This window comes from Peromyscus maniculatus, chromosome 14 (assembly GCF_049852395.1).
Source record: "Peromyscus maniculatus bairdii isolate BWxNUB_F1_BW_parent chromosome 14, HU_Pman_BW_mat_3.1, whole genome shotgun sequence".
Classification (NCBI taxonomy): Eukaryota; Metazoa; Chordata; class Mammalia; order Rodentia; family Cricetidae; genus Peromyscus; species Peromyscus maniculatus.
In genome coordinates, this window is record NC_134865.1 from 6,159,609 (window position 1) to 6,168,525 (window position 8,917).

Genomic DNA, 8,917 nt, shown 5'->3' on the forward strand with positions numbered 1-8,917 from the left:
CCTGGGGTGTGATCTGATCGACGGAGTCGAGAGAAGGCGGAGCAGCGCTGCCTGCAGGCGGATACCCCAGAACCGACTCAGGAAACGGGGGGCCCTGGAGGAGTGCTACAAACATGAAAATCGTCAACCTTTTTCTTTTAGGGAACTTCTGGTAATAACAGGATGCTGTGGTCTGTAGAGTGTATAGTTTTTATTTCCCTGGAAGGGCTTGCCCCCTCTTGGCCAGGGACTTGGGCCAGCCTGACACCTCAATTGTGAATTATGTGAGTACCAGCTCACTGTCCAATGCCTGATTTTTTTTTTCTTTTGAAAAAATGTTTTGTTGATTTTTTTTTTTTTTTTTTGATGCTGCTTTTTTCTTCCCCCAACTCCTTCCAGATCCTCCCTATCTACCCAACCCATGCTCTCTCTGTGAGTGTTACAGCTCTGGAGGGAAAGATACCCCGACTTATCTGAAGTGAGGCTATACCTAGAGATGCAAGAGACAGCTCTGGAGCTCAGGCCTGGAGGGAAAGGTATCCTGACTTGTTGGAAAGCCAGGCTATACCTGAAGCTGGGGTGCGGTGAGAGATGGTCTCCCCGCAAGATATGGCAATCCTGCTCCTCTTTTTGAGCCATTACAGCTGAGCTTTGCTCCACCCCGCCCCCTTAAGGGGTCTTCCCAGCAGAGCTCGGCTTCTCTCTGGCCCAAGATGTTGCTCCTTCTGCTTCACTCTGCTAAAGGGGAAATCCCTCAGGAACTGTAGCAATCTCCTCCTGATCCAGCGAAGTTACTCTTTTCTGCTCAGCTTTGCTCAGCCCGGCTAAGTCAACGTCTCAGCAAGGTTTTTTCCTACTCTAAGGGAACATCTCAGCAAGGTTTTTTCTACTCTAGGGAATGTCTCAGCAAGGTTTTTTCTACTCAGTTCCCTAAGGGACGTTTCAGCAAGGTTCTTCTGTTCTGTCGAATGAAGATCTTCACCCAAGACTTTTGAGAAGGATTTATTTGAGAAGGAGGAGTCCAGGAGAGCAGCTGCCTCTGCCAGGATGGGAAAGAACAGCCCACACCTGAACAGGCAGAGGGGCTTATGTAAGCCTTCTTAGGGGCGGAGTTTCTCCAGGGAGAAGATTTTCTGCTTACGGATTGGTTAGTTTTCTTGCTCGGGGACTGGTTAGTTTCATTGGTCAGGGCCAAACTATGTTTTTTCACTGGCCCCTTTTAGCCTTTTGATTCTAATTTTAGGGCCAGGGCATATTTCTTTCACTGGCTCTAATTCTAGGGACAAAGTGTGTTTCTCTGGCAGTGGTTCCAGTGTCAGGACATGTTTCTTAGCTTCTGGGTTCAGGGCTCAAGGGTTTCTTTCCTGGCTCTGGTTTCAGGGCCAGGGTGGGTTTCTTTCACTAGCTCTGGTGGGTTTCTTTGGCTGGCCTCTTTTCCCTACACTCTCATTAAAAAACAAAAAAGCAAACAAAGCAAAGAAACACACAAAACTAGAAACCAAAATATACAAGCAAAAGACCGATTTAAAAAAAAAGCAAAGAGCCCAAACAAAGCAATTTGAGATTAAAAAAAAAAAGACTACTGTGGAGTATTCCTTTTGACTGTGTGAATATGTGTCACTATGATTGGGTTAATAAAGAAGCTGACTGGCCAATAGCCGGGCAGGTAGAGGTTAGGTGCGACTTTCAGATAAAAGAGAACATGAAGAAAAAGAGGAGTCATTTCTGGAAATTGAGAGGAGACATGGAGAAGAGATGAATTTGCTATAGTAAGAGAAGATATGGGAGGGGGAGGCTGGAGAGATGGCTCAGAGGTTAGGAGCACTGGCTGCTCTTTCAGAGGTCCTTAGTTCAATTCCCAGCAACCACATGGTAGCTCACAACCATCTATAATGAGATCTAGTGTCCTCTTCTGGCCTGCAGTCATACATGCTGTATACATAAGTAAATAAATCTTTTTTTTTAAAAGAGAAGATACCAAATCATGTGGCAGAGTGTAGTAAGAAATATGGGTTAATTTTAAATGTAAGAGTTCAATCCTGAGCTATTGGCCAAGAATTTATAATTAATAATAAGTCTCTGAATAGTTATTTGGGAGCAGCTACTAAGACACAGAGAAACTCCACCTACAGATTATAAAAATACCATTGAGTTTGTCTTGTGTTGGCCATCTACTACTGGACATGGGCCTTACCCTTAAGTGTGGTTAATACACCCATTGAATCCATTGGAGAAAATGAATTTTCCCTCTTGCCATGGATGTTGATTAGGGATTGGTTAGGGATGGGAGCTTGTGTCTACTTCTCCATCTTAGTGCTGAGACTTGGTCTGTATTGAACCTGTGCAGGCACTGTGTATGTTGAGCCAGTTCCTGTGATTTCACATATTATGCCTACCTTCTTGATGTGGGAAATTCAGACTTAAAATTGGTACTTAAGAGATACAGCCTAAAGTGTTTAAAGTGTATTGTACATGAAGTCAAGTGTATTAAGAAGCACCTTGAAAGGAGTACATATTAAAATATTGAAATTAAGATTTCTTTTTTGGGAAGGTGCTATTTTGTTTTTCTTTTATGAGACAGGGTCTCTCTACTCTACATAGCTCTGGCTGTCCTGGAACTCATTATGTAGACCATGGTGACCTTGAACTCACAAAGATCCACCTGCCTCTGCCTCTCAAGTGCTGGAATTAAAATGTGTGCACCACCACACTAGAGTAAAATTAAGATTTCTTATTTAGATGGATGTTTTCAAAGTTCTACATTTTTTCACTCGGGCATTCCCAGAGAACATCTACATTACCTAGGACTCACTGTAAGTTCAATCAGTTTAGTAACTGCAAGTAATAAGGGAAGGTGAAAGAAGTGATATTCACCATATGCTATATTCTACTGGAAATGACAGAGTACTCAAGACCACCCCTCCCCCAGTTCACACAAAGAGAATAGAAAATGTCCCGCTCCAGGAACTTCCTCTGGACTTCCTGGGTTCTGTCTTCAACTTGCTAGATGGTTCTTTTGTTTGAGACAATTGTGTCGCAGAGGGATGGTGAACAATAATAAAATGGATTTCAAGAGTCTGAAATAAACTCAATGGAATGCAGAAGCCCTTCACATGCCAAATCAGACATCAAGACCAGGAGGAAGTGTCATGCTCTGCATAGGCTGCATGGGGAGATCCTGTCTATGAAAAGAAAGAAAGAAAGACAGAAAGAAAGAAAGAAAGAAAGAAAGAAAGAAAGAAAGAAAGAAAGAAAGGAAACATGGAACAATCATTCAAATGGACAGATTAATTCAGAAAAGCTCTAGTAAAGTCCTTTCATTGGGTTTCTATAACTTTGACAATATTTTAAATTATTTAAAATATTTTTTGTAATTTTTTTTCAAAAAGCAAGTAAGTTCAACATAATAGAACAAATCTGGATAAATTTAAAGTGTGTGTGAGAGGGAAATATATAATGAACTCCATGGAGTATCCACATCCTGAGACACAACAATTGATTGAAACCACACAGCAAAGGAAACTCAGCAGAACACACAGCTAAGAGATGGGAGAAAAAAAATTACCAGCTGTAATACTTCAGACAAAAGGTTGATATCTAGCATTTATAAAAACATTGCAAAAATTAAACACCAAGGGGGGGACCACCAATCAGCAAACGGCCAATAAATTGAATAGGCAGATTGGAAAAAAAAACACCACAAATGGACAATAACTACTTTTAAAGGTGTTCAATAGTCCTAGTCATTAGGGAAATTAAATCTATGAGATACCATCTCATAGCAGTCAGAAAGGCCATTGTCAAGACATCCAATGTTGGAGAAGATGTTGAGAAAGGGGAACCCTTATTCACTGCAGTGGGAATGCAAATGAACACAACCAGTGTGATTAATCAATGTGGAGGTTCCTCAAAAAACTAAAAGGAGGACTAGTATATGAACTAGCTATTTCTTTCTTGGTCATATAACCATAGACCTCCATATCCTACCATGCAGATATATGTACATCCATGTTCGTTGTTTTTCTACTTATCATAGAAAGGAAGTAGAACTAAACTAGTCAATCAGAAGAGTCATGGATAGTGATCTGATATATATATATATATATATATATATATATATATATATATGAATATTATTCAGGTCTAAAGAAAAATGAAATCAGAAAATCTGCAGGAAATTGGATGGACTTAGAGTGTATAACACACGAGATGACCCAGTCTCAGAAAAAAAACAAAAGCTCATGTTCTCCCTCATATGTTAATCTTAGCCTATAATGTATAAATATATCTAAATGAATGGATATATGGGTGTAGTATGAATTATAATTGGTCTTAATAAAAACCCAGAGTCAGATATTGAGATGCTGAAAGATCAGAGAAGTCACCTCTTACCTCCATGTCTCCTCAGACCGAAAAGGGGCGGAGCTCCTGGCTCCATCTGCCTTATATGCCTGTCTCCACCCAACCCTATCACTTCCTGTTTGTCTGTAGAGACCTCAAGACCTCTATGGTTTACAATTGGCTAGCTCCACCCTCTGATCTTTAGGCAAGCTTTATTTGTTAGAGCACAAACAAAATATCACCACATGTGGGAATTGAAAGCTCCCCGAGCTGCATGAGTAACCCGGGGCCCTCTCCCAAGGACCTCTAACTGCCAGGTTCCACCCACAGACTAACTGCCCTAACTGCTGGCCCCTGGCCCCATCATACAGAGTAAAAAGCCCAATCTCTGAACATGAAATCCCACCATGGAAAGCTCCGCCCTCTTCCCAAGAAACTCTGTATAAGCCCTCTCCCTATCCTGTCCAGTTTGCTGCTGTTTCTCACCCCAGCAGAGGCAGCCACCCCCGCCCAGCCCCCGCCCCCGGATTTTTCCCTCCTAATAAATCTCTTGTGTGAAGTTTGTTGTGTGGTGTGACTGTGTGGTATTCCTTGGCTCCTGGCTGCCAGGATACCTTTCCATTTGAGCTGTAATGCTTACATTTGGTGTCGTGACTAGGACAGGCTCTCCTGATGCCTGTGTTTCCCTGTCATGGTCTAAGCTGCACCAGGACCCTATCCCTCATCTCCAGTCCACCTGCAGTAGACTCACCTTCCGGCTCGAGGATCTCTATCCATCAGCACCCTATCCACCAGCAGCAATTAGATAAGTTTCCCCTGTGGTCAGTGTAAACATTTCCCTGAGTCTGAGGAAATAAATGACTGTTGAGGGTCTGGTACCCCTCCGGTACTCTTGGAAGCAGAGGTATCCCCAGCCACACTCTTAAAGGCTATGGTTGGCCTTCTTCACCTGACCCCGTCCCACCCTTGGACCTGCCCTCTCCTCCTGTCTTCTCCTAGAGCTGCCCATAATCCCACAGTTCCTGTAGGCCCTTGTGGCTTTTGTGACTCCTTTTCCCATCCCTTTCCTGTGGATGAAACCCTCCTGTTAGACCTCATTTTTTTTCTGGTCTTCTTGCCTCTTTGAAAGCCCTGATGGCTTAGCCAGGTTAAGCCCCTGACCCCCGTTGAGTGTGGTGACAACCCACTGAACAGCTTGGTCCTCATTCAGTCTCCCTTGGGTCCTAGGGGTGCCCACAACTACAGGCTGCAGTGACATTTTCCTTTTCTCTCATCCATGGGAACCTGTCGTCCATACCCTCTCATTCCTCCTTGGGATGCCTCTTAGAAAACCTCCAGTCTCTCCAACTGACACCGGACCCGAAGGGCCCTAAATTTATTCACTTTTGCAATCAAAGTTAGCTTCAATACCCCTTAGATAATCAATCCAAAGGGCCACCTATTGGCACCTTAGATCCTATTATTATTTGGGACCTTTACAAATACTGTGAGCAATCAGAGAAATGGAAAGAGATTTCCCCATTCCCTATTTCTTGGCTCCAAGCTCTGTTTGTTTTTGTCTAGTCTCCCCTCTATGCACACATGCTGTGTAAATGTCCGGTCTTTTAAGTTTCCATAGATGGATCTGTAAGTTTGTTGCAAGTGGGAGCTAGGAGCGAGACCTAGCAGAGGGGGAGAAGGCAAAGGAGCAGGCCAACTGCAACACTGCACACACCCTGGTCACACTCTCCACTGTCTACACCCTGCACACACTCCTCACTGCCTACACCCTGCACACACTCTTCACTGGCTACACCCTGCACACACTCCTCACTGCCTACACCCTGCACACACTCTTCACTGTCTACACCCTGCACACACTCTTCACTGCCTACACCCTGCACACTCTCTCCACTGCCTACACCCTGCACACACTCCTCACTGCCTACACCCTGCACACACTCCTCACTGCCTACACCCTGCACACACTCTTCACTGGCTACACCCTGCACACTCTCTCCACTGCCTACACCCTGCACACACTCCTCACTGCCTACACCCTGCACACACTCCTCACTGCCTACACCCTGCACACACTCTTCACTGGCTACACCCTGCACACACTCTTCACTGCCTACACCCTGCATACACTCCTCACTGCCTACACCCTGCACACACTCTTCACTGCCTACACCCTGCACACACTCCTCACTGCCTACACCCTGCACACACTCTTCACTGTCTACACCCTGCACACACTCTTCACTGCCTACACCCTGCACACACTCTTCCCTGCCTACACCCTGCACACACTCTCCACTGCCTACACCCTGCACACACTCTCCACTGCCTACACCCTGCACACACTCTTCCCTGCCTACACCCTGCACACACTCTTCACTGGCTACACCCTGCACACACTCTTCCCTGCCTACACCCTGCACACACTCCTCAGTGCCTACACCCTGCACACACTCTCCACTGCCTACAGCCTGCAAACACTCCTCACTGCCTACACCCTGCAAACACTATATCAAAATTTTCCTATCTCTAAGCCTTCTTTGTTCTCGGCTTACTAGATTCAGTTTTACAGGGATTGGGGTGTTATTTAGGTATGAGTGGCATTAGACTGCTGTTTTATGCTGTCCCACTTGAGTTAAAAATCTGGCTGTGGAGTTAGGATATGGCTCCCCTTCCTCTAGACTGAAGCATGTTTGTTTAAAGGTTTCTTCCAAAATCTCTGCCCCATATCAGGTGAGCCATCTGCAGTGTCACAGAAAGAAGAGCAAAACAAAATAAAGGGACAGACTATTCCCAATAGGGACTATTGCTGCTCATCTCATACCCTTTTGATTTTGGTCTAACTCTCTAAAAATTCTGCTGATGTATAAATCTTATCTCAAGATTTGTAAAGCTATTGTGTAAACTCCCTGAACCTCAAGATTTGGAAGCATATCGGGTCTGATTAAAACCCTGTAAAATCTGTAACGAAAGGCTTAATTTAAAACTCACAACACCTGGGTTGATAGTTAAAAATCTATACATGAAACACGTGGCTTGCTGCCGCCTCAGTGGCTGTTCCCCCGGCTGGAATGGAGGTAGCCACGTGGCTGACAGCCACCTGTGCTAGGGTTGGAAAGGATGGACTTTGCCATGTGACCTCAGTCGCATTTTGATAAAAGTGACCACATGACATAGCGACCCACGGAAAAACGACTCCTCCTAGCTGAGAGGCCCAAACCAGATGATTCTTCTGCTATTTTCAATCACATAAACAACCCTCAATCCACAATCCCTTCTCTTCCTCTCCAACCTCACTGGTTTCTCTTTCTCCCTTTATACGACAGGCTGCCCACTCAGTCAGGACCAGGACCCTAAATAAAATTACAATACTGCAGGGACATCCTTGCTAGGGGTCAGTTTGTAATTTGCCTCCTGGTTGGCCACCCTTAAAGAGGGAAATTGTGAAAAAGATCCAAGAGGTCATCCAGGACAAACATGATAACCCATCTTAATCCTACAAATCCTTTCGGAGGCCCTCTTACAAGACAACAGTCTGGATCCTGAGACTGCAGATGGAAAACAACTCCTTATGATCTACTTCTCCCAGGGTTTCCCTGATATTAGGGTCAAACTCAAATGTCTAGAGAAAGGACCCTTGACTCCACAGGCAGAAGTCTTAGCAATGGCCTTTAAGTGTACCAAAGCCCTAAACAAAAATACCCAATGCTAGAAAAGACCTTTCAATTGGGCATAGCAACTGCCCAGGCTTCCTGGCATCCCAAAGCCTGACGACCTCTGGGTCCCTGTTTCAAATGCAGTCAGGAGGATCACTGGGTCTGGGCCTGTCTGATCCCTCATAAACCACCCAGACCATGTCCAAGGTGCCATCAAGAAGGGTATTTGGGTGTTGACTGCCCCCACGTCCCTTGTGGTATAGGGACATCAAGCCCAGGTGGTCCTTCAGCTGGCATCCTAGATCTGGCCATGGATGACTGAGGGGATCCAGTCTCCTTTGGCCTGATCACTGCCATCTCTCACTAGAAGCTTCAGGTAGACACAACAGTATCAGGGTGATCTATCTCTCTCCTTCTGGACACTGGGGCTACCTATTTAGTCCTGATGGAGTTTTAGGGACCCACATCTTGTTCCGCTATTGTCAGCGTAGGGTGACAACCTGACCAGCCCCACCAAACCCCACCAAATATATCACAAGTACTCAATACCCATTCTCTGTCCACAGCTTTGGGGGACTTAAGCCTCTTATCTCTGACCTTTTAAGAAAGAATTTTCTTCTGAGTCTGGGTTACTTAACTCAGGATAATATTTTCTAGTTCCATCCATTTGCCTGCAAATTTCATGAGGTTATTGTTTTTCTCTGATGAGTAGTACTTCGTTGTATATATGTATCCCATGTTCATAATCCATTCTTCAGCTGAGGGGCATCTAGGTTGTTTCCAGGTTCTGGCTATTACAAATAATGCTGCTATGAACATAGTTGAACATGTGTCTCTGTGGTATGATTGAGCATTCCTTGGGTATATGTCCAAGAGTGGTATAGCTGGGTCTTGAGGAAGATTGATTCCCAGTTTTCTGAGAAACCACCATACTGATTTCC

At 44.8% G+C, this 8,917-nt stretch overlaps 1 long non-coding RNA gene across 1 annotated transcript; it reads right to left on the minus strand.

The window, feature by feature from the left end:
- Window positions 1-2,843: 2,843 nt before the first annotated feature.
- LOC143268531 (uncharacterized) lies at window positions 2,844-4,707 on the minus strand. Its single transcript, XR_013044589.1, has 2 exons — window positions 4,372-4,707; window positions 2,844-3,161 (listed from the first exon to the last, which is right to left on the minus strand). It is a non-coding gene; the product is annotated as an uncharacterized LOC143268531 (long non-coding RNA).
- Window positions 4,708-8,917: the final 4,210 nt, after the last annotated feature.